At 44.5% G+C, this 24,708-nt stretch overlaps 1 protein-coding gene and 1 long non-coding RNA gene across 5 annotated transcripts in view; one reads left to right on the plus strand and one right to left on the minus strand.

The window, feature by feature from the left end:
* The window catches only part of LOC117365979, a 42,318-nt gene extending 37,920 nt beyond the window's left edge, over window positions 1-4,398 (minus strand). The window contains exon 1 of the long non-coding RNA XR_004540475.1: window positions 4,267-4,398. This is a non-coding gene — a long non-coding RNA (uncharacterized LOC117365979). The remainder of the gene's footprint in view (window positions 1-4,266) is intronic.
* Window positions 1-24,708, plus strand: part of PPP3CA (protein phosphatase 3 catalytic subunit alpha) — a 654,035-nt gene that overhangs the window by 511,457 nt on the left and 117,870 nt on the right. The gene's annotated exons all lie outside the window — the stretch shown is intronic.

The raw sequence follows: 24,708 nt of genomic DNA on the forward strand, positions 1-24,708 counted from the left end.
CAGTGACGACTAAATTATTTTCATGGAACATGGGAGGCATCATATCCTCAGTTAGGAGAACTAAGGTTCTAACTTATTTAGTTTCAATGTGGCATGTTTGCAGGAAACAAGACTCATGGTTGCGGAGCATCTTAAACTGCAACATCATTGAGGAGGTAGCATGTTTTTCTCAGCATCTGGGGGTGCTAGTTAGGAAGTTTCTGCCTTGTACCATAGTTGAATTGGCCAGTGATCCTCAGGGACGTTATTTGCTCTTGCAGATCCAGACGCAGGGAAGGGAACTTCATCTCGTGGTAGTCTATGGCTCCAACTCATATGATCCCCAGTTCATGAATGGCTTGGTGAGATTGTGCTCCTCATTTATAGGGCAGACATTGGTCCTTCCTGGGGAGGTCCTTGACCCAGACTTAGATATATCTGTTAACCGGGTGTCAGGTCCTAGGTGGCGGATACTTTCATCCCTATGTCAGACTTAAGATTTAGATGACCCATGGAAGTTGCTCCATCCAGACTCAAGAGATTATACCCACCTGTCACTTGTGCATGACTCCTTTTCCTGGATATAACGGACCATTTTTCCAGGTCCCTTGTAGTCCGTTATAACGAGATTATACTGTAGTTTATAGATCATTACAGACTTTCGTATAATGTATATACTGTATTATTATTATTGTTCATTATGAATGGCTTTCGCTTTCAAGTGTCAGAGTTACAAATAAGTGGTTGATACCTAGGCCTAGAGTTAGCCGCGTGCACTGTGGCTTTATCTTGTGTTAACATATTTACTGTACATTGTTTCATCATTGGCAGCAGGACCTAATTAGCAATAAAATGCATTTAAATTATTAGCGCATGCTAATAACTCTGTGGATCACTTAAACAAATGGATACATCTTTTGGGGTAGATGGGTAGTACTAGGATTAATTAAACAGCTGCTCATCTCAGCCTTCCAAACTAACACATTTATTGTATTTTTCTGCGGTGCTTCCTGGAGCTACATTCTGCTGTCAAGATGACTGAAACTTTTGGTGGCTGTTATGACAGCCTAGCTTGCTAATAAAAACCATACTTGTTTACTGGCTGTCGCAAGCTATACCAATTATTGCATTTAGGAAAACAGGTTGTGTAGGAGTAGATTTTAAGAACAATGGATAATTCTTTTTCTTTCATAGTGTGATGTGTGGGCAGGGGGGGGAACTTGACATAATAGTATGAATCAGAATATTTAAGAGAAATCCATAAGTGGAGGATTGATTTATTTTAAAACAATATGCAGAGAACAGGAACACAAGACCTCCCAAAACAAATGGAAAATGACAAGCCAACGAGCTTACTAGTTTTATCATGTAGACTGTAGAGCATTTCTCTGCTGGCTGGTTGCTGACAGATTTACAAAGGGTAAATTTAAATAGCCATCCTTCTAAGGATACCCTGGGTCCCTAAAAAGAATAAATTAATTTTTCCAGAAAGTAATTGCTAACTATATAGGTTTGTTTGCTGGTGGTGTGTGTGTGTGTGTGTGTGTGTGTAAGGCCAAACAATATCCTAAATAATGTTTAAAAGCTTCATTTATAAATCTAAGAATATTTGGAAAAAATACAGTAATAATAGTAATTCTTCAGCATAATCAACAGGTACAGTATGTAGTTACCAAAAATTAAGTTAATAGTTTCCAATTGCAGTCCTCGGGTATTCCTAACAGGCTTATTTAAGTCAGATGATCAAAATATTCAGATTTACCTGGTTCACAAGTCAAATGTATTCAAAATTTTTATTTTACATTCATTTCAGCATACATAGTAACAGAAGAGAAAGCAAGCCAAAAAATTGCCATGGATCTCAGAAGAAACTAGAAAAGTAGCAGAACAAAGAAGACAAGCAAAACTTTCCGGTGACAGAGAAAAAGTATCACAAATGAACCGAGTGTTTCAACATCAAATTTGGCAAGACAAAGAACGATATCTAAATAATATTTGTCAGAAAATTCAATCGGAACATATAGATGGAAAAAATAGATTAGCGTATCATGAGGTTAAGAGATAGCAGCAGAAATTCCAGCCTCAATTGGAGATGCTTAAAGACGTCAATGGAATGATATTAAATGATCCAGAAAGCATTAAACAAGACTTAGAAAGAATATACGGAAAATCTATACAACAAAGGCAATGAGGATAACATTAGGGAAATTGAACTGGAAACTGAAGCCGAAGGAGAACCAGATATTTTAAAAGAAGTCATAGCAGCAATTAAAGCTTTATCAAAAAACTAGTCACCTAGTTTCGATGGTATTCCAATTGAATTAATCAAAGTCTCAGAAGGTGCTATCATGGCCCTCACTTGACTGTGTCAACAGATTTGGAAGGAAAAAAATGGCCAACCGATTGGAGAAGATCACTGTTCATACCTATACTGAAGAAAGGTGACACCAAGAGCTATAACAACTACAGAACGATTGCATTAATTTCACATACCAACAAAATATTGCTGAAAATAGTACAATGAAGGCTACAATCGTATATTGAACAAGAACTACTCAAAGTTCAGGTTGGTTTCAGAAAAAGATGTGGAACAAGAGACATTATTGCCAATATTAGATGGATATTGGAGAAGAGCAAAAAGCACCTATAATTTTGCTTCATTGACTACAGCAAGGCTTTTGATTGTGTGGATCATGATAAACTGTGGAGAACTCTAGCACAAATGGGAATACCCAAACACATAATTCAGCTGATAAAGAACCTCTATGAAAATCAAGAAGCTGCAGGGAGAAAAGAATATGGCAACACTGATTGGTTTCTAATAAAATGTGGCCTCAGGCAAGGATGTATCTTGTCACCCTACCTGTTCAACCTTTTTACAGCAAAATCATATTCAGAAAAGCAAATTTGGAAAAAGAGAACATTGGTTTTTAAAGTTGATGGTCGAAATATAAACAACCTGCGCTATGCAGATGATACAGCGCTCATCACCAGCAGCAAATAAGACATGCTGTATCTACTGAGAAAAATCAAAGCTGAAAGTCATAATATGGGATTAGAACTGAATATAAGCAAGACGAAGATCATGAATATGGAAAATGATGAAGATTTTGAGCTTAAAGGTGAAAGAATAGAAGTTATAAAGAATTTCAATCTCCCAGGCTCTTTCATAAACAAAGAAACAACTAGCAGGGAAGAACTACTCCGCAGAATAGTACTTGGTTGCTCTTCAGTGATGGCTCTCGACAAAGTGTTCAGAGGCAAGGAAATAACACTCCAAATGAAGATCAGACTTGTCTACGCACTCATTTTCTCAATGTGAAAGCTGGGCACTATGGAAACAAGACAGAAAGAATGACTCATTTGAACTTTGGTGCTCTAGAAGGATTTTATATGTGCCATGGACCGTTAGAAGAAATAACAAATCAATACTGGAAGAGAACAGGCTATGTCACTTGAAGCCCAAGTGATGAAGTTTCATAGAAACATGATGGCAGATAAAGGCTAAATGGCCCATCTAGTCTGCCCATCTGCAGTAACCATTATCTCTTTCTCTCTCTGAGAGATCCTATGTGCATATCCCACGCCTTCTTGAATTCAGACACAGTCTCTGTTTCCACAACTTCTTCCGGGAGACTGTTCCAGGCATTTATCACCCTTTCCGTTAAAAAAAAGTATTTCTTTAGTTTACTCCTGAGCCTATCACCTCTTAACTTCATCCTATGCCCTCTCAGTCTAGTGCTTCCTTTCAATTGAAAGAGATTTGACTCCTGTGCATTTATGCCACATAGGTATTTAAACACCTCTTATCATATCTCCCCTCTCCTGCCTTTCCTCTAAAGCAGTGCTTCTCAATTTCTTCAAGCCCACATACCCCCTAAGTCTAACAAATATCAACCGAGTACCCCACCCAGGCTCTACCCCAGACCCACCCAGGCCCCATCCAAGCTCCGCCCAGGCCCTGCTCAAGCTCCGCCCAGGCCCTGCCCAAGTTACGCCCCCTGACCCCACCCCCAAAATAAAAGTACTAATTGTAATGCAATTTCTTCCATTCATTTTTCATATACAGTCAAACCTTGGTTTACGAGTTCACGAGCAAAACATTTGTAAAATCGGTGCCTCGGAAAGCGAGTCTGACTCGATTTACGAGTACCACCTCCCACGAACCGGCATCCCCCCCAGTGATTCGGTATAACCCCCCCTCCCCCCCGCTCGAGTCGTGTGTCCCCCCCCCCCCCCCCCCGCGATCTTACATGCTCCCCCGAGCACCAAAACAATATCCCTTACCCCGTTTGGGCACCAGCACCAACGCACAGGACATGCCGGTGCCTGAAGATCCTCTTCTGTGCTAGGCTGGGCAGTGCATCGGCGATCCTTTCTCGTGCTTGTGCTGGGTTGGACTGGGCCTTGAGCATTTGCGCATGCTCAAGGCCTTCTGGTCTCGCTCTCTCCGAGATTCTGAATCTGAGAATCTCGGAGAGAGCAAGACCAGAAGGCTTTGAGCATGCGCAAATGCTCAAAGCCCAGTCCAGCCCAGCACAAGCAAGAGGAAGGATCGCCGATGCACTGTCCAGCCCAGCAAGGAAGAGGGAGGATCTTCGGGCACCGGCATGTCTTGTGTGTTGGTGCTTGTGCCGGTGCCCAATCGGGGTAAGGGATATCGTTTTGGTACTAGGGGGAGCATGTAAGATCGCGGGGGGGACGACTCGAGTGGGGGGGGGGATGTAGGATCGCTGGGGGGGGATGCCGGATCGCGGGGGGAGGGTATGGAGCAGTGTCCGTGGCCTCAAGGGGGGGGGATTGGAGCAGCGCTGGTAGCCTCAGGTGGGGGGGGGGTGGGGGGGTTGGTGGAACGAATCAAAGCGAGTTTCCATTCATTCCTATGGGGAAACTCGCTTTGATATATGAGCAATTTGGTTTACGAGCATACTTCTGGAACGAAATATGCTCGTAAACCAAGATTCCACTGTACACACAATCTAATCTTATTAATACATAATGGTAACCACAAAATTTTTTTAAAAAACCATGAATACACTGTACGCAGAGAAAATCTTAATTATCATTTTTATGTGGGGGGTTTTCAAAGAGGTCAAGGCAGATATTTTAAAATATGCAGTGTAACAACTATAGAAAAATAGCTAATTATGGTGCAAAATATACAGTAGCCCACTAGCCCCAACACTGTCTGCTCCTCTCTCTCTCTTTCTCTCTATACTTGCCCCCAACACTGTCTGCTCCTAACTTCCCTTGCCACCCCTCAGCACTGCTCCTAGCTCTCTCTCACTAAAACCACCTGCAAAGCTGTCGCATTTTTCCCTCCCTTCCTCCTTTGCTGGCCAAAATACATCAAAGCTACACACTGTGGCTGCTTCCTCCGGCCTGACCCTGATTACTCTGACATAACTTCCTCTTTCAGAGGCGGTGGGTCTGGTCTGGAAGAAGAAGCTGCATCTTGTGGATAGCCACAGTCCCACATGGATTTGCTATATATTTTGACTGGCAGAGAAGGTAGTAATATTATTTGCGGTAGTATGGTTCTCGTAAATATTCTTGAACTGCAAAATCACGAATAATGAAATGCTGAGTCTAAGGAAAAGTAGAAGTTAGGTTCCAGCAGTATGAGGAAAGTGAACAATGGATCCTATTGCGAAAACCGGGTTAGGTTCCTGCATGGGACAGCACTTGGAACCAGTAGATGCTTGTGATTCACTCTTTGGATGATTGGAAGCAAATGCCAGATCCTGAAGTGAAAGTAAAACCAAAGAAAGCCGTTTTTTAAAGTGCAGGTCCACGAATACTCAAACACAGGTGCGAATGGGAAATATTGGTCACATTGAATGCAACCGCTGAAACTTGAAACACATCAAATAATGAGAACAGACTATTAACAGGAAGGAGGGAGGGAAAAGTGTTACAGTTCTGTGGGAGGGGCAGAGAGAGGCAATATTGGGAAGGTCCTAGTTATGACTGAAGAAACTTAGTCTCCCTAAGCCTCCTATACTCCTATACCTATGCTTGCCAGGAAGCTGAGTGTGGGAAAGTACCTAGATGCTTCTATCAGAGGAATGGACTCCATTCCTCACTAAATTCTGTACATAGAGAGGATAGTGTTGCACTTTCTTTGAGTAAGAGCCATTTGCTAATTCTAATTTGGCATCTTCACATGCTACCTCTGACTGTTATTGCCGGGGTCAATGCTGAAGGAGTCCCATACCTAGGTGTATTGGGAAATTGTTTTCCATTATTATCTGTGGGTGCAGCAAATTGAGAAGTTCTCTGAAAAATACTTGCTTTGTAATTTTTCAAACATAGGTTGCTTTGAATGTGATCTTAGCTCAGCTGTGTGATTTTTCTAAAAAGTCAGTTTTAAAATTTAATGAACATGATGGATGTTGTTTATTGTGAGCTTCTATACCGCTACTAATGACTGGGGAGTCAATTCAGAGCGGCATGCATGAGCTTCTATAAAGGCATTACAATACATGAGCTTCTGTAGAAATATTACAATACAGAGTTACAAAGAGCTTCTGTGAGGTGTTACAATACATGGGCTCTATACAAGGGCTCTATACAGAGTTACAGGGGCTTCTGTAGCAGTGTTACAATACAGAGTTATTAATACTGGCATAATTATGCCATAATCATTCTACTTATGTTACCAGCACATCGATCATCCTACTTATATTCATAAGTTTTTATCAAATCAATCATCCTATGTGTATATGCAGTGACAGACCTAGGGTATGTGACACCCAGGGCCAATCATTTTTTAACACCCCATATAAAAAATATTTTTTAGCAATTTTATTTATTTTTATATCCCGTCTTCCCTAGAGAGCTCAGAACGGTTTACAGTTTAACAGTCACCATATTACAATATAACATTACATAGGGTTACAACCTCTCCAACCTCATGCCGGCATGCTCACTGTCTAACCCCGGCTCTGGCAGGATACACATTTCAAATCTGATATATTGTAATCACAAAATAGAAAATAAAATTATTTTTTCTACCTTTTGTTGTCTGGTCATTTTATTATTCAAACCATATTGGTCCCAGGCTCTGGTTTCTGTTTGTCTTCTGTTAACTCACTCACCGGAGTCTCCTGTCCATTTGATGTTTTCTTCTTTCTCCGTGCTCACCATCTATCTTCCATCTCTGTACCTTTCCTTCTACTGCCATAGCCAACATTTCTTTCCCACTGTCTACCATCTCTCTCTCTCTGCCTTGTGCCCTGGGTCAAACCTTTGCATTCCCTTCCATGCAGCATCTCTCCCTTCCTCACCTCCATTATCATGTGCAACATTTCTTTCTCTCTCCCCATTCACCCTCTCTCCCTGCCCTTCACCCTATGTCCAACATTTCTCTCTCTCCTACCACAGTGAAGTTCCCGGACCATGACACCGATGTCAACCCCAGGAGCACCCCCTTATGGTCTGCATCCGGGGTGGACTGCCCCCTTCCCTCCCTGTTGGTATGCCACTGTGAATATGTAACTCATTTGATTGCACAGTGTGCCAAATTAGAGGATCAAGTATCCTCATTATAGGCAAGTGGGACTTCTAACATTGAGGATGGTTTGGCTATACATAATCAACTAGAGATGACTGGGAATCTGGTTTCATTCATGAGGTTCTTGAATTTTCCCTGAACCTATCTTCTTTGTCCTCTTAGTTATTAGGCTTGTTTCAAGTTGAAACGCTGACTGTGGCAAATATTTATCTACCCAGAGTTAAAGCTGGATCTAATGAAGATGAGAGGTTAGATCAATGTTCTTCAATGTGAGTCCTGGGGGCCAATAGTGGTCCCCAGGAACTTCTTTAATGGACCTCAGTATCTTTCGGGGGGGGGGGGGGGGCGGAGTTCTGCTACTCTGCCTCTCTATCCAGACTCAGGACAGAAAGGGGAAATTAGATGGGGGAAGAGTGCATGCTTTGAAAGGCATTTCGGAATAGACAAAAAAGAATGCCTTTGAAAATGCTCACAGCCATTGAGGGTGCACCCCAGTGAAGTTTGAAGGTGGGCTGTGGGAATGGATGTCATTAACACTCATTGGTCAGCAGTGTCTTGGCTCCATATGGGAAGATATTTGGCAGCTCTCCGTTAGCTCATTAGAATCCAAAATGGCACCAGTTTAAAAAATTAATGAAGACCACTAGGTTAGATCATTTGAGCACTGTAGATAATTTAGAACTGTCTGTTGGTTACCTTTAATAGTGAATTAGAAAAAAATGTCCATTTTGAAATTATTTTTTAAAAATAACTGTTCCTAGAGTAACACAGCTATGGAGCTTAAACCTTGGGCTCCTTTTACTAAGGTGCGCTAGTGTTTTTAACGCACACAGGAAATTACTGCGCGCTGCACTTCTAGAACTAACGCCAGCTCAATGCTGGCGTTAAGGTCTAGCGTGCGCGGCAATGTAGCGCATGCTATTCTGCACGTTAAAGCCCTAGCTCACCTTCGTAAAAGGAGCACTAAGCTGTGATAGCGGTTTTAGTGCGCGCCAGCATTGAGTTGGCATTAGTTCTAGCCACGTAGCGCGGGTTTAGCGCACACTAAAATTTGTCAGGACTCTCTGAAACCAGGGCCTCGTGGAGTCCTGCTGGCTCTACTGATCGGAGATTCCCCTGCCATGATCAGCTGAACCAGCAGGGAGATTCCAGATTTCCGTCTCCCTCCTTCACACACCCCAAACCCCCAAAAGAAAGCCCCCTCCCCTAATATCCCCCAACTCCCCACATGATATTCCCACACTCCTGATATCGCCACCCACCTCTTTGTACTTTCCGATGAAAAATCGGAAGGAGTGCCCACTCCCTCCAGCCGATAGAGCTGCCTCTTCAAAATGACGGCCTTTCCCTCTCCCAGTGCATCTTCAGATCCACTGGGAAGGGCACAAGGCCCTGATTTTCTCAAAATTGTGGCCCTTCCACTTCCCTTTTCCATCCCAAAGTGCACTGAGAGGGAGAAAGGCTGCCATTTTGAAGAGGCAGCCCTATCAGCAGAAGGGAGTGGGAGTCCCTTCTGCCGATTTTTCATCAGAAGGTACAGCAGAGTGGGGGGACATCAGAAGTGTGTGAAGATGTCAGTAGGGTCTGGAGAGGTGTTGTGGGGATTGGTGGGTGGGAGGGAAGAATTAGGGCTATCGCAGCTTAGTAAAAGGAGCCCCTTGTGTTCTGACTGTCGATACCTACATTTTTCAAAAATGTTCTTCTAAATATTTTGTCAAATTCAAGGGAAATCATTTTTCTTCCAGAATCCTTCTCATTTGAATACTTTTCTTCTAGGCAAAACTACTTGGTCTGTCTATCCTATCTATTTTGACTCATTTTAGGTAGTGGATGTAATAAGGGACCAATTTGTGTTTCAGTTCCAGTGGATGTATTTTTTTCTCCTTTTTTTGTTATGTTCCTCTAGTTAATTTAGAACTTTTTTCCCTCATGTTTTCCTTTTGTGGGGAAGGGGGTTGTTTTGATTTGTGTATTTTGGAATTTTTAGGTTTTTGATAGAAATTCAAATAAATAAAATAGAGGACTAATTACAACATACTCTATGAAGAGATCCTTGCGTAGCATGGGACAGCTCTGTTGCAGTCATATTTAATCCCACAGAATAAAAGAAAGATTACGGTGTTGGAAAAATTATACCTCTTGAATTTCCAACAAGGTCAACTTTAAGAGACAAGGCTGCAGTGTCTTAAGCCTTGCACTGTTACAATTAGAAGCAAAGGTTGGGCTCTAGGGAAATTAATTTTCTTCTTTCAGACATACAAAAATGCCAATTAGCCACACACAGTGCATAATGGCATGGAAAAATTACCCAGGCGTTAAGCATGCAAAGATACATTCTTTAACAATGAGTTTGAAATGAACAGATCTAGAATGCCAAAAGTTGTGAATATGATATAGCAGGCATTTTTGTTGAATTGTTTGTGCAGAAAGTAGAAATCTTTTACCTCAATTTAAAAATAGTGTTGCTGCACTGTGGTGAACAAATTATTCAATCGCATTCCATACTGACCAGCCTGATGGTCCAGCAGTACAGTTGATTGTATCACAAGCAAGCAATTTGGATTTCTGCTCTGCAGCAGATCAAGACTTAAACTGCTGTGCTCACAGCCTCTGGAGCAAGGAGAAAGTGGCAACGCTCTGTTGTGCATCTCAGGAAGAACATCAAAACCTGCTCCAGAAGAAACTTGAATCTCACTCTTTCTGGGCTAAAAGGAAAAAAAATTAGGGAACATGAGGAAGGCATCCCTTTGCACAACAAAGGTGGCTTTAGGTTATTGCAGTCTCTTCTCCTTTCATTCAGTTGAGCAGTTATCCACCCAATAATTAAAGACTACAAAATAAGTGCACTTGACGTTTCAAATTATCGACCCATTTCAAATACCCCTTTTTTGGCTACAGAGAAAATTGTCTTCTGTCAAATCTCAAATTTTGTTGAACAAACAAATGTATTACATCCAAACCAAACAGGATTCCGCCAACATCATTCCACAGAACTTTCACTTATTGAGTTGACTACTAAAATTCTTTATCATCTTGATCACCATCAGTCTATCTTGCTTATTTCCTTAGACCAGGGGTCTGCAACCTTTAAGACATAAAGAGCCACTTGGACCCGTTTTTGAAAAGAAAAAAAAACTTGGAGCCGCAAAACCATTATAAAACAAATCTAACACTGCATATATTGTTTCTTATCTTAATGCTATATACAGGATCACTAAATTGAAAATAAAATCATTTTTCCTACCTTTGCTATTTGGTGATTTCATGAGTCTCTGGTTGCACTTTCTTCTTCTGACTGTGCATCCAATCTTTCTTCCTTTCTTTCAGCCTCCTGTATGTTTCCTCTCCTCCAGACCTCATTCTCTCCCCCAACTTTTTCTTTCTGTCTCCCTGTTCCCCCTTCTTTCTGTCTCCGTGCCGTCCCCCAAGCCACTCAGTTTGCTGCCACCGCAATCGGGGAACAGCCCCCAAGCCACCGCCGTCCCAAGCTTTCCCTGCAGAAGTGTTGCGCTGACCAGCATTCCGCTCCCTGACGTCAATTCTGACGTAGGAGAGGAAGTTCCGGGCCAACAAGGCATTTCTCCTCATTCCATCCAGCCTGAGCCCCATCTCTCCTTGATCCAGCATTTCCCTTCTGTGTCTGTCAGAATTACCATTCCACCTATTTTCCAGCATCACCCTTCTTTGTGTCCATCTCACCTATATCCCTATCTCACCACTTTTTCAGAATCTTCATTTGTCTCTGTCCTTATCTTTACGCCATGTTCACCATTTGCCCTTTCAATGTCTTTATCTCCCCCCACACACTTTTTCAGCATTACTTCTATGTCTCTATTTCACCTCCTCTTCATGTCCCCTCTGTATCTCTATCCTTATTCAGTAGGTCCTGCTTACCCTTTCTCTTCTTTGTGTCACTATCTCCATTTTCAGCTTTCCCCCCTTTTCCTTTGTTACTGCACCCTGTAGCTAGAATCTTTCCACCCTCCCTCCACTCCGGCCCAGCCCAGTATGAAATATTTCCTTTTGTTTCCCTCCCCTCTCTCTTTCTCTCTCTCTTCTCCTCCCTCACCCACGAGTCCTGCATCTGGCCCTCTCCCTTCTACCTGCACCTGGCAACACCCCCCTGCTCCGCGGCTCTCTTCAGCAACTCGTCAGCAGCAGTGATCAAGACAAGCTGCCGACATCGAGGCCTTCCCTCTACGAGTCCCGCCTTTGTGGAAAAAGGAAGTTGAAACAAGCGGGACTCGCAGAGGGTAGGCCCCGACGTCAGAAGCTTGTGTCGATCGCTGCTGCTGAGTTGCCGAAGAGAGCCGCGGAGCAGGGGATGTGGCCGGAAGCAGGTAGAAGGGAGAGGGAGATAGGAAGGCTGTAGATCTCCGGAGCATGACACCGACCCCGGCCAGGATGATTTCTTTTTCAGGCGTGCATCTTACAAGTCCGGCGTCGCGGCGGGAAATAGCCATGCTGAGCAGTGAGCTCAGCACTACACAGATGAAAGCCTTGCTTGCTGATTGGTCCGGCGGCATGGCCAATCAGCAAGCAAGGCTTTCATCTGTGTACGTGCTGAGCTCACTCAGCATGGCTATTTCCCGCCGCGACGCCGGACTTGTAAGATGCACGCCTGCGTGACACACTACCGGAGCCACGGCAAAGGTGGAAAAGAGCCGCATGCGGCTCTGGAGCCGCAGGTTGCCAACCCCCGCCTTAGACCTATCATCTGCATTTGATACGATTGATCACAAGCTTCTTCTGGCACGTCTGAAACAAACTGGAATCACAGATCAGGTCTTGGATTGGTTCTCATCTTTTTTTACTGATCGGTCCTCCAAGGTAGTTTTAATACAACTTCATCAGGTCCTTTTACAACTGACTATGGTATCCTACAGGGTTCAATTTTATCTCCTACTTTTTAATATTTTCCTTGCACCCCTTCTAACGTTAGGTAAATCTATCGGTTTTACAATGTTTGCTTATGCTGATGACGTGCAATTAGTTCATCCTATAGACTTAAATAACTTAACTGAAATAAATCTCATAAATCAAAAATTGGAGAAAATCAATTTTTGGCTATACTCACATATGCTTGCTTTGAACATCGAAAAGTCCAAATTAATGATCTTTCCCAACAAGGATGGTCTTTCTCTGCAAAATCCTCTTACATTTAAAACTCAACTCTTAAAGTTGTGCCTTCATTAAAATTACTCGGAATCACTTTTGATAGTAAACTCAATTATCATCTCCATATCAGCACAATGGTCCAACGTTGCTTTTACCGGCTACGCATGATTAGGTCCATTTCTAAATTGTTAGAGCCCGTTTCTAAACTAAACTAAACTAAATCTTAAGTTTGTATACCGCATCATCTCCACAATCGTAGAGCTCGGCACGGTTTCTCTGAATACTTTGATCCACTCTCTCGTTATTTCCTGCATTGATTATTGTAATGCTCTCTACAAAGGTATAACTAAGAAAGAAATAAGAAGACTTCAGATTATACAGAACACTGCAGTAAAGATTATATTTAATGCAAAGAAGTTTGATCATGTCACCCCCCTCCTACATAAAGCTCATTGGTTGCCAGTAGAACACAATCACTTATAAAATTATTTTACTAACTTTTAAAATTAGACAAAATAACCAACCCAAATTCATTAATAATCTTCATATCCCCTATAGTCCTTCTAAGACACTAAGATCATCTGCCAAAAATCTTCTTTCTATTCCGTCTCTGAAGTATATCAATACAATGAGAGCTACCATTTTCTCTGTTAGCGCTCCATCTCTTTGGAATAATATCCTGTCCTATTTACGGGTAGAATCAATTCTTAATAATTTTAAGACAAAATTAAAAATTTTTCTTTTTCTTGACGCATTTGAGACCTAAATGTCCTTTTCAGGGCTACATAGTTTTACTTCATTTTTAGCTATCCTTCCTAATGTTTTCTTCCATAAATGTTTTTTTTTCTTCTTTACTTGATTATTATAGTTCTTGCCCTTTTTCCCTTTTGTTTCCGTTTGTCTTTGTTTTTAAAGTATTTTTGATAATTATTATTGTGTTTAATGATGTTTTGTCACCCTAAATTTGTGTTTTCATAGTCATTATATGTTTTTATGATATTGTACACCGCCTAGGATGATTAGGCGGTATAAGAAATCTTAAATAAACTTGAAACTTGATGGGCTGCAGTACTCTGAATTCAAGATGCAGAACTCTGAAGTAATTTCGTTTGAAGCTTAACAGTTTTGGGTCTTCTGATTTGATTGGTGATACAACATAATAGATGAAAGCAGATAAGGACCGGTTAGCCTATCCAGTCTGTCCAGTTGTCTTATTATTATTCTGTTTGTGTGTTTTACTACTTTGGGTATTGAAACTGGGATCCAGACAATTGGTAGGATATGACAATTGGTAGAATCTTCCTACCAATTGTCATCCCCAATTGTCCTACATCTACCAATTAAAAAAAGGTTGGATAATTTCCTACTGGAACAGAACATACGCAAGTAAGGCTAGACTCAAATAGAGCACTGGTCTTTGACCTAAGGGCCGCCGCGTGAGCGGACTGCTGGGCACAATGGACCACTGGTCTGACCCAGCAGCGGCAAATCTTATGTTCTTATAAATAGTCCAAGGCTTGCCATCAGCTGGTTGCAGCAGTGGAATCCCTGATCAGCTGAGCAAGCAGGTCTCCCTAAAAACGGGCTTCAGTGAGTCCTGCCAGCTCAGCTGATCAGGGATCCCCATGCTGCGATCAGCTAAATTGGCAAGAAAATCCCCAATTCCTCTCTATCTTATTCACACCCATTGATCCCCTTCAGCCCCCCTCCAAAGAGAGCCCCTGTCCACCAAGCCCGATTCCTGCCACACACCCTAACATCCCTAACACCACTCCACCACCCCCCTGACATATTCCACGGCTTGTCATCAGCTGACTACAGCAGGGGAATCCCTGATTAGCTAAGTCGGCAGGACTCTCTGAAACCGGGGCCTCGGGGAGTCCTGCCGGCTCAACTGATCGAGGATTCCCCTACCACGATCAGCTGAACCAGCAGGGCGATCCTAGATTCCTGTCTCCCTCCTTCACACACCCCAAACCCCCCTACCCTAATATCCCCCAACACCCCACATGATATCCCCACCCACCTCTCTGTACTTTCCGATGAAAAATCAGGAGTGGTGCCCACTCCCTCCAGCCGATAGAGCTGCCTGTTCAAAATGACGGCCTTTCCCCCTCCCAGAGCATCGTCAGATCCACTGGGAAGGGCATAAGGCCCTGATTTTCTCAAAATTGTGGCCCTTCTGTCTCCCTTTTCCTTCCCAAAATGCACTGGGAGGGAGAAAGGCTGCCATTTTGAAGAGGCGGCCCTATCAGCAGAAGGGAGTGGGAGTCCCTTCTGCCAATTTTTCATCAGAAGGTACAGCAGAGTGGGGGGACATCAGAAGTGTGAAGATGAAAGTAGAGTCTGGAGAGCTGGGGGGATTGGTGGGTGGTAGGGAAGAATTAGGGCTCGGCGGGAGGGTGGCTATCTTTGGAGGGTGCTGGGGGGATTGGTGGATGGGAGGGAGGGAAAGAGGAATTGGGGATCTTCCTGCCAGTTTAGCTGATTGAGGAAGGAGAATCTCCAATCAGCTGAGCCGGTCAGACTCCCCAAAGCCCCAGTTTTGGTGAGTCCTGCCAGCTCATCTGATCGGGGATTCCGCTACAATGATTAGGTGATGGCAAGCCATGAACTATTTAGGTTTTTAATTGGTAGTGTGACCTTTGCCACTAGCGCACAATCCAGCACTCCTTGGAGGGAATACAGAGTAATGACAGGTTAGTAAAAGAAAAGCTGAGTCTTCCAGCCAAGTCCAAAACAAAACATTTATGCTTCAAACTTAGAAATCACTGTATGATTTAAATGTCACTCACAAAAAGAAAAGCCTTTTCCTAGTACACACACCACAGACATACTGGTCAATGTTTGAATGGCCAAAAATAGTTCATTAGCATTCCTTTAACTTCCACAAACTTACGGCCAGATTCTCAAAACTTTAACGTGGTCACTAAACTGGTTCCAGATGGTTTAGCCTGCATGCATTTTAGCGACGGATTATCAAAACGGTTTATCGCAGTCTATAGTGAGCTTTCTAGTAGTCTCTGACACTGCCATGCAAATGGGCTCTTGAATATTGAAACGAGTACTCAGATGAATTTTTAAAAATCTCCAAGTCATTCTCCAAGAGCGACCTCGGCTTTTGGTGACAAAAATCAGCAACTGGTCCGGGGTTGCCGGTACAGTGACAGCACTGTTAAAAGTGCATCTTGTGGCATGTGTTTTACTGTGGCTAATGAAAAAATAAATAAATAAAAAATTACACGAAGAATCATAAATTGTAGACTATTTTTTTTTTTTTTTGTGGGAGTAATAAAAGCTTGCTTCTTGAGCATGTGTATTATAGCCCCCTTCGGCAGCAGGAGAGATGCCCAATCTCTCCCGTCACAAAGAAATACCCATCGGCAGTGAGAGAGATGCTCAATCTATCCCGCCACCAACCAACACACCACCCCAGCAGCAAGAGAAATGCCCAATCTCTCTCACTGCCAACTGATACACCTCCCCGGAAACAGGAAAGATGCCCAATCTCTCCTGCCCATCCAACACCCCCTGACCCCCCGGCATTGGGAGAGATGCCTAATCTCGCTCACTGCCAACCAACACCCCCCTCCAACAACGGGAGAGATGCCCAGTCTCTCCCACTGCCAACCAACACCCCTCACCCCCCTTCAGCAGAGGAAGAATTGCCTACACTCTTCCACCGCCATGTAACCTGCCCCCCCACCCCACAGTGCTTCTGAGGACTCCCGCCCTCCCCCCTTACCTTACTTTCAGATGGGTGGCCGGAAGGATGCCTACTCCCTCCGGCCAGCTGGCAAACCTCTTCAAAATAGTGGGCCTTCCCCTCCCCAGTGTATCCTGGGATTAACCAGGGAGGAGCCTGAGACTCTGATCGGCCCAGGTTGTTTAAGGCTCCTCCTATGGGTGAGGCCTTATGCATCTGGGCCAATCACAGCCTTAGGCCCCTCCCCGGTTGCATTCTTTGGATGGAAGAGGGAAGGTTGCAGCTATTTAGGGCATCACCAAAAATTCAACAATATGTATCTTTGTCTCTTTTTGTAATAATCCATAATCTATAGTAACTGATTTATAATTTTGGCAAGATATATTCCTGATATCAAAGAAGAACACAAATTTTTTTTTTTTGTGTGTGTGTGTGTATAACTTTTGTGGAAGAGCAATTCTCAAGTTATATTACCATTTCCCAGAGCCCTCTGCAGCAGTTCTCTCCTGGACATTAGAATCTTTTCAGCAGCATCATTCTAAATCTATATTTCCCCATTTTCCTAAATGCATTTGATATTTCTCTTCCCAGACTTAATTACCTTGCTTTGCCTTTGTGTTGCATTTTATTTAGGTAACCAGTAAATGCATGATAATTCAAGTTAATGGCATAATTAATAAGTAGGCTCCACTGATTATAATGGGATTTGTATGATTTAACATGTGTTAAATTGCATTAATGTATATTACTGTGCATTAAGTTCATGTTAACTGGTATCATATGTTGATAATGGAGATCTTGGCTTCACAGTTATTTTAAACTCTAATTGCTACCTTCTCCACTGGTATCAGCTGCAAGTTTTCTAGTCATTCCATCAAAGTTACACAATAATGTGGTACCTGTGACCAACTCTCTGGATGTCCACAGATACATTCTTATAGTTATTTAAATGCTCACTTTGAATGATATGGGAGGCAGTAGGAAGTTTTCCCATAGGTGTAGCAGATTAGTTGATTTAATTTTATCAGCTGCCTGCTGTCTGAAACTCAGAGTAATGCACAGCAAGATCATAAAAGAACAGAAAACACAAAATTAAATACAGCACTGACAAATACAAATAAAGACAACCAAGATTCACTTTCCAAAATAAGTGCACTCGTATAAAAGCCAGGACTTACAATATTTTCTGGAACCGCCCCCCCCCCCCCCTCCCCCAGATAATTGGATATCAATCACATTTCTTGAGGAAGAGAATTATAAGAAAAGTGTTGATAATAAAATTTCTAAAAAGTTGGCAACTCTAGGAGCCTTCTTCCTTTCCTCTCCTACAATATGCCCAGTGTGGCTGAGAAGATGGTGTAGGTGGTGGTTTCTGTGAATAATGCACTTTCTTTGTTACATTGCTTCATAAATTATCAGGCTCAATCCTTTTTCAACCCTTCTTCAGTTTCTTATCTCATTTGCTCCATTTTCCTCTAAATCACCCCTCCCCTAAGACTCTCTCTGCTTTTCATCCCTTCCTTAGACTTCTTTTCCTTTTCTCCTTTCACCTCCACGTCTCGTCTCACCCCATTCTCTCATTTCGTTATCTTCTCTTCCCTCTCATCTCCAGAGAAGCCAAGAGTGGCCCATCTCAGAAAGTAAGGTTTTCCACCCCAGTGAATGAGACTGAAGGCCAATATGTTCAGGGGCAAATTCCCCTCTCAGTCTCCTCTTTTCAAGGGAGAAGAGGCCCAGCTTCTCTAATCTCTCACTATACGGCAACTCCTCCAACCCCTTAACCATTTCAGTCGCTCTTCTCTGGACCCTTTCGAGTAGTACCGTATCCTTCTTCATGTACGGCGACCAGTGCTGGACGTAGTACTCCAGGTAAGGGTGCACCATGGCCCGGTACAGCGGCATGATAACCATCTCTGATCTGTTCGTGATCCCCTATTTAATCATTCCAAGCAATCTGTTCACCCTTTTCACCACCACCGCGCATTGCGCAGACGGCTCCATTGACTTGTCGACCAATATTCCCAAGTCTCTTTCCTGGGGGGTCTCTCCAAATACCACCCCAGACATCTTGTATTCGTGTATGGGATTTTTGATACTGACATGCATTACCTTACACTTATCCAAGTTGAACCTCATTTTCCATGTTTCTGCCCATTTTTCGAGCGTAGTTATGTCACGTTGCAGATCTTCACAATCCCCCTGCATCTTCACTAGTCTGAATAACTTCGTATCGTCTGCAAATTTAATCACCTCACTCGTCGTACCCATTTCTAGATCGTTTATGAATATGTTGAAGAGCACGGGTCAAAGCACCGAGCCCTGCGGCACCCCACTGGTGACGTTCTTCCAGTCCGAGTATTGTCCATTTACCCCCACTCTCTGTTTCTTATCCGTTAGCCAGTTTTTAATCCACGTGAGTATTTCACCCTCTATTCCATGGCTCTCAATTTTCCGAAGTAGTCACTCATACGGAACCTTGTTGAACACCTTCTGAAAATCCAGATATATAATGTCAACCGGGTCACTCTTGTCTATCTGCCTGTTTACTCCCTCGAAGAAGTGCAGCAAGTTCGTCAAGCAAGATTGTCCTTTGCTGAAGCCATGCTGACTGGTCCTCATCAGATTGTGTCCGTCAAGGTGATCAATGATGCGGTCTTTTATCAGCACCTCCACCATCTTTCCTGGTACCGAGGTCAGACTCACAGGTCTGTAGTTTCCCGGATCTCCCTTCAAACCTTTTTTGAAGATCGGCATAACATTTGCCACCTTCCAGTCTTCTGGAATCTTTTCCAATTTGATCGACAGACTGGCTATTTGTTGAAGCAGTTAGAAACACAGAAACATAGAGGATGACGGCAGATAAGGGCCATAGCCCATCAGGTCTGCCCACTCTACTGACCCATCCCCAAGTCTACTATCCTAGGGATCCCACTCCTGGTGACAGGTTCCCTTGGCTTAACCCTCTAAGGGATCCCACTTAGAAACATAGAAGCATAGAAGATGACGGCAGAAAAGGGCCATAGCCCATCAAGTCTGCCCACTCTACTGACCCATCCCCAAGTCTACTATCCTAGGGATCCCACTCCTGGTGACAGGTTCCCTTGGCTTAACCCTCTAAGGGATCCCACTTAGAAACATAGAAACATAGAAGATGACGGCAGAAAAGGGCCATAGCCCATCAAGTCTGCCCACTCTAACAACCCCACCCCCTTGAATTTACCCCCCTAGAGATACCACATGTGTATCCCATCTACATTTTTACCCCCCTAGAGATCCCACATGTGTATCCCATTTCCTTTTAAAATCCGGCACGCTGCTGGCCTGAATCACCTGAAGTGGAAGTTCATTCCAACGATCGACCACCCTTTCGGTGAAGAAGAACTTCCTGGTGTCGCCATGAAATTTCCCACCCCTGATTTTCAGCGGATGTCCTCTTGTGGCCTAGGGACCTTTAAAAAAGAAGATATCCTCCACCTCAATACGGCCAGTGATATATTTAAACGTCTCTATCATGTCTTCTCTCTCTCTACGTTCTTCGAGTGAGTATAGCTGCAATTTATTCAGCCTTTCCTCATACGGGAGGTCTTTGAATCCGGAGACCATCCTGGTGGCCATTCTTTGAACCGACTCAACTCTCAGCACATCTTTTTGGTAATTGTACACAATTGTACACAGAATTGTACACAATATTCCAGATGAGGCCTCACCATGAATCTGTACAACGGCATTATAACTTCGGGCTTCCGGCTGATAAAGCTTCTTCGGATACAACCCATCATTTGTCTTGCCTTTGATGAAGCCTTCTCCACTTGATTGGCAGTCTTCATGTCTTCACTAATGATCACCCCCAAATCACGTTCCGCCTTGGTCCTAACTAAGGTTTCACCATTAAGTGTGTAAGTTTTGCATGGATTCCTGCTGCTTACATTTTCTAGCATTGAAGTTTAGCTGCCAAGTCGAGGACCAGTGTTCCAATAGAAGTAGGTCCTGCGTCATACTGTCTGGTAAAGTGTTCTCACTTACTATGTTGCATAGTTTGGCGTCATCGGCAAATAATGTGATTTTACCCTGAAGCCCCTGAGTCAGATCTCCCATAAATATGTTGAAGAGGATCGGGCCCAAGACCGAGCCCTGCAGCACTCCACTGATCACCTCTGACGTTTTCGAAGGGGCACCATTCACCACCACTCTCTGAAGTCTACCGTTTAGCCAATCACTGACCCATGTAGTTAATGTCTCTCCCAGTCCCATTGATTTCATCTTGTTCAATAGTCTGCGGTGTGGGACGCTATCAAAAGCTTTACTAAAGTCCAAGTAAACGACGTCTAGGGACTCACCCACATCCAGTTTCCTTGTTATCCAGTCAAAGAAACTAATTAGATTGGATTGGCAGGACCTGCCCTTGGTAAATCCATGTTGGCGGGGATCCCGTAGATTCTTCTCGTCCAGGATCGTATCTAATTTATGCTTAATTAGTGTTTCCATGAGTTTACTCACTATGGATGTGAGACTCACCAGTCTGTAATTCTCAGCCTCTGTCCTGCAGCCCTTTTTGTGGAGTGGAATTACATTGGCTGTTTTCCAGTCCAAGGGGACTCTTCCCGCCCTCAAGGAAAGATTGAAGAGCACAGACAACAGCTCCCATGGACATCCCATTTGCTCTTAAATTCTTGCACGTTGTTTGCCTCGATCACCTGCACAGGGAGCTCGTTCCAAGGATCAACCACTCTCTCGGTGAAGAAATATTTCCTGGTGTCGCCATGAAATTTCCCGCCCCTGAGTTTGAGCGGATGCCGTCTTGTGGCTGAGGGTCCTTTGAGAAAGAGAATCTCTTCTTCCATCTCGATACGGCCGGTAATATACTTAAATATCTCGATCATGTCTCCTCTCTCCCTACATTCCTTCAGTGAGTACAGCCGCAAATTTTTCAGCCTTTCCTCGTACGATAGATCCCCTCAACTTCTATATCTTGCGCCTGTGCTCATAGTCCATTTAGAATTAAGTCCAGAATTGCATTTCCTCTTGTGTTTTCCTTGACAAGTTGTTCCAGGAAGCAATCTCCTAAAACATCCAGGAACTTGCTCTCCCTACCGCAGCTGGAGGTGCCTAGGTTCCAGTCTATTCCAGGATAGTTGAAATCACCCATGAGAACTGCGTGCCTCCCTTGCAGTTGCGTTTGATCTCATGTATCATTTCTCCATCCATTTCTTTGGACTGCCCTGGGAGTCGATAGTAGATGCTGATCTTCATTTCCAATCCATTGGCTCCCAGAGTTTTGACCCAAAGAGACTCTAACTTATTCGTCATTTCAGGCGTGTTCTCTCCAGTAGATTCGATTCCCTCTTTGACATATAGGGCAACGCCCCCACCTTTATGACCCACTGTGTCTCTGCGGTATAGTTTGTATCCCGGTAGCACAGTGTCCCAGACGTTTTCTTCGGTCCACTGCAATATGTAAACAAAAACAAAAAAAATAAATCTTGCTCTGCAGGTTGGATGTGGGCAGTTGTCAAGGAAAGTGTGCTGGGCTGGAAAATATTAATCTGCAGGGCATAGTTTGAAGGCCACTGTTACAAAGCATTAAAAATGCATTTGTAATTTTATTTTTGTGCTGTGGATCATGGGTTTTCAGTATTACAGTTTTCAATTGCTGCTCATCTTTTATTTTGTGCTTGGTAGCATCACTGTCTTGTTGGAGATTGTGTTGAACTATTGGCCCTTAGGTAGTAATCACTGTGCTGTCCAAAAGAGAAAGCAGCTTAATGTTTTCAAAAGCATTAAATAGGAAAATCTTCTATCTCTCGCCTGCTCTTAGAATAATGTTCCATAAGTTGCTTTTTTCCTCCAAAGCAGTGACGTGCACAATAACAGCAAGTAAAAGTTAGAATGGGCTACATTTTGGGGGTCATAGTGAACTGCTACTTTAAGAAGCAGTCTTGTTTATCTAAAAACAAACAACCAGCCAGCCGCTGTCTACTATTTTTAGAGTGTGTGGTGCAATGATTAGAGCTACAGCCTCAACCCCCTGAGGTTGTGGGTTCAAATCCCACACTGCTCCTTGTGACCCTAGGCAAGTCACTTAATCCCTCATTGCCTCAGGTACATTAGATAGAACTCATGTCCCACTGGGACAGATAGGGAAAAATGTTTGAGTACCTGAATTTAAACTACATGTAGGGGCATAATCAAAACCAATGTCTAAGGCCCTAGGCGCACAAAGTAGGCAGCAGGGAAATGTTCATTCTCGAAAAAAAACGCCAAAATGTGTTTGTTTTTTAGAATGGCCTACAGCAGTTTAATGGGTTTTTTCGAGAATGATCTTCAGCAGTTTAATCGCCCAGACCACCACTACGTGTATGTATAGAACACATTCCCGACCATAAAATCGCCTAAGTCCCAAACTCCCCAAACAAGACCTTTTAGGCAAAGGAGGAGCCAGTCCTTCGCTTAAAAGCATGATTCTCTAACCGGTGTCTGTCATAAACAATGCCGGTTAGAGAATCGTGGAAGCAACGATCATGGCAGGAGAGATGCTCGATCTCCTGCCGCCACCCCCCGAAGTGGTGTGCTCTTCACCGGCAGAAGGGATGCCCAGTCCCTCCTGCTGGCACCTCTCCCGAAGCAGTGCATCTTCGCCGGCAGGAGGGATGCCCAGTCCTTCTTGCTGGACACCCCCCCCCAAAGCAGCGCGATCTTTGCGACACCCCCCATCCCCTTGCCGGAACACCCAGCCTACCTGAATGGCGGGCCTGCCCCTTCCCAGCGCATTGTGGGATGCACTGGAGAGGGGCCTAGGGCCTGATTGGCCCAGGCGCCTAAGGCCCCACCCATAGGAGGGGCCTTAGACACAATGGCCAACCAGAATCTTAGGTTAGCCCAGGTGCCTAAAGCCCCTCCCATTGGCGGGGCTTTAGGCAACTGGGCCCCTCCCCGATGCATCCCACAAAGTACTGGGAAGGGGCAGGCCAGCCATTCAGAAGAAGGGACGGACGGAGGGAGGACCCAGCCAGCCAGCCATCAAAAGAAGGTTAGAGGGGGGCCGGGGGGTTTAGGGTGAGGCTAGGAGGGTCCGGGTGGGGGTGGAGAGGGATCCGCAAGGTGGGCTGGGCAGTCTGGCAAGGGGGGGGGTTCGCAAAGATTACACCGCTTTGGGTGGGTGGGGGGTTCCGGCAGGAGGGACTGGGCATCCCTCCTTCCAGCGAAGTTGCACCACTTTGGGAGAGGGGTAAGTAGGAGAAAATTGGAATCCCTACTGCTGGCAAAGATGGAGAGGTGCCGGCAGGAGAGATTAGGCATCCTTCCTGCTGGCAAAGATTGCGCCGCTTCTGGGGGAGGGAGGGCGGCAGGAGAGATTGGGCATTTCTCATGCCCCGATCATTATGGATGCAGGGGGACGGGTTGCCTGGGCCGCTGAGCTGATTGTGACTGCCGTGATCAGCTCAGTGGCCTGATCCGGATCTTGTGCCTGTTTTGACTTCGTCTAAATCAAAACGTATAAGTTCCTTCTGGCAACCTGTCAAAGTTTTTTGGTTATGGCTGCCAGACGACTAAATCTAAGTCAGCCCACATCCTGCCCACCTCCGCCCTATCCATTCTTCCAAAAATGCCCTTTATCCCAGGACAAGCAGGCATGATATTCTCACATGTGGGTGACGTCATCTACGGAGCCCCAGCGCGGACAGCTTTTCAAGCAAACTTGCTAGAAGTTTCAAGTTTGCACACTGCACCACGCATGTGCTAGCCTTCTTGCCACTAGAGGGCGCATCCCCACCTCGTGGTCCTCAGTTCTTTTTCATCCGCGGAGCCAGAAGCCCTGTGGAGAAATTGTGCTAATTTGCCTTCTGTCGCCGCGGCTGTGTGGGGTTTTTTTCGCACGGTCGCTGCGTTTTTTTCGTCTCTTTTTGCTTTGTTTCTTCTTTTTCAAAAAAAAAAAAAAAAAAAAAAATCTTCGTTTTCGTTTCTACCGGGGGCTCCCGGTAGCCGTGGCCGAGGAACCTCGCTTGTTCCCGGCTCGCTTGTGGGCCCATGTCCCGGCCCGTAACGGGCTTTAAAAAGTGCGGGCGCTGTGAAAGACTCCTTTCGATTACTGACCCGCACAGGTGCTGTTTGCGGTGTTTGGGGCCCCAACACCCGACGGCATCCTGCGATAAGTGTGCCACCTTTCAGAAGCGGGCACTTAAACGCCGAAAGGCCCGCATGGCGGAACTTTTCTCTGTGGAGTCCCCGCCGGGGAAGGCCTCGAGTTCGGCCTCGGCTTCGGCCCCGGCCTTGACCTCGGCCTCGACATCGGCCTCGGCCTCAGCTTCGGGACCGTCGGCTTCGCCTCGGGCCTCGGTGCCTTCGAAGCAGCTGCCCTCTTCCAAGGCCTCGGGTAAGTCTCCGCTTCCCT

Source organism: Geotrypetes seraphini, chromosome 1 (assembly GCF_902459505.1).
Source record: "Geotrypetes seraphini chromosome 1, aGeoSer1.1, whole genome shotgun sequence".
NCBI classification, from domain to species: domain Eukaryota; kingdom Metazoa; phylum Chordata; class Amphibia; order Gymnophiona; family Dermophiidae; genus Geotrypetes; species Geotrypetes seraphini.